Source organism: Galeopterus variegatus, unplaced genomic scaffold (assembly GCF_000696425.1).
Source record: "Galeopterus variegatus unplaced genomic scaffold, G_variegatus-3.0.2 Scaffold604, whole genome shotgun sequence".
NCBI classification, from domain to species: domain Eukaryota; kingdom Metazoa; phylum Chordata; class Mammalia; order Dermoptera; family Cynocephalidae; genus Galeopterus; species Galeopterus variegatus.
In genome coordinates, this window is record NW_007726715.1 from 357110 (window position 1) to 358685 (window position 1576).

At 48.5% G+C, this 1576-nt stretch overlaps 1 protein-coding gene across 1 annotated transcript in view; it reads right to left on the reverse strand.

Annotated features, from left to right (window-relative positions):
- The window catches only part of IFT81 (intraflagellar transport 81), a 95602-nt gene extending 94435 nt beyond the window's left edge, over window positions 1-1167 (reverse strand). Inside the window, exon 1 of the mRNA XM_008570451.1 lies at window positions 1131-1167. The gene's annotated coding sequence lies outside the window, so the exon portion shown is untranslated. The remainder of the gene's footprint in view (window positions 1-1130) is intronic.
- Between the last annotated feature and the right edge of the window lie 409 nt (window positions 1168-1576).

The following is a 1576-nucleotide window of genomic DNA, read 5'->3' on the forward strand; positions in this document are numbered from 1 at the left end:
AAAAAAAAAAAAAAAAAAAAAAAAGAACTAAAGAAAAAATTACTTCAGTGCTCCCTAATAGTAAAAACTGTGAAACAAGTCGTGGCAGCAAGCATTTTGCTCTGAAATGGGCTTTTTACATTGGGTGGGTGGAGCTGGATATTTAGAAAACATCAAATGTAAAGATACTATCATTCTCCAGAATAATGATAAAATTATGAGTATTGCTAAAAAATAAGTCGAAAGAGGACAGAAAAGATAACCAGTCTGGCTTATAAACCTGAGGTTTCCTTCAAGCTGTAAAAAGGAAAACCTTTACAGACGTAAAAATAAATCCACATCGGAGGTGTAACTGTTAAAAAGTATTTTAAGTAAAAGTCCACGTCATAACTTTCACACACACATATATATTTAATTTTAAATGATTTAGAAATATCTATAGGTCTATCCTTTTTTCCCTTTCAAAAAAATAAAAGCAAACCAAAAATCTAGATAAACTAATAAAACGTCACCAGGAAGGGAAAGAAACTCCCGTAGTTGGGTTTATTCCCCCCACATCCAGCAGCCCACCAGCTTTCAAATGGTCACTCGCTAAGGACAAATGTACTGAACAGGTAGGTTTTCTGTGCCCAGTGGGCTTTGCGCTCTAAAATTAGCAAAAGCAATTATTCTCCCTCTTCCAGCGCAAATCTCCACGCTAATTCACAAGCACTCACCCACATAAGAACCCGAGGGGGTGGGGACGAAATTAAAACCAGGACGTGCGTTTTATCTGGCACAACTCGGGACAGGAACTTTGCTGCCTTGGTCCCAGGCTGGCACGAGCGCTGACTCGCAGCCTCCTAGTAGAACCCAAAATAGTGTCCCTTGCCCCCCCCCCCAGCTCGGGACAGGGGACAGGTGACCCCCCCACACCCGACCAGGCTCTTTGCGGGGGCTGCAGTGGGCTCCCCGATGGTTCATCATAGTTCATCTCGCGAAGGAGCGGCCTGGATCCCGGCGAGGCCCGGCAGGGGCCTGACCCCCGATTTGGGGGCTTAACCGCGCGACCCCTTCAATTGCGAGATGCTGCAATGGAACCTTGAGGAGGCGGGAGTTCGCTCCTATTTCGAGGTTCGGGGGAGTTCCCGACCGCGAGTCGGCGAAGTTACCTCAAATTCTCCTCACGACACCAATTCCCCACCCCCTAGGAGGCGCACAGGCTCAAGTGGGATCTAGAGACTAGCTCCTTCGCAACGGTTGCTAGGCCGTGGCGTTACATCACTTCCGGCAGGGCCTGGCGCGTTTCCGCGGGGCTTCCGGGCGCGCGCGCTGGGGGCGGGGTCCTGGGCGGGGAAAGGCGGACAAGAACCCGGCTCACAGAAAAGTTGGTTCACTGGTCCTGAGCCATCGCGGAGAGGCAGGAGCGAATGGGGCTATTATCCTAACAGGCTTGTGGCAATAACCTTCCCGAATGTCCTACAGTTTGCAGTTTACAAAGTACTCTGGTTGATTAACTTAGGCTAAATACGTGTGCTATTTCATTCATTCATCCATCCATTCATTCATTCACCAAACAAGGAAGACGACTTCATCCCCTGAGGCAGGGCCGGTGGAG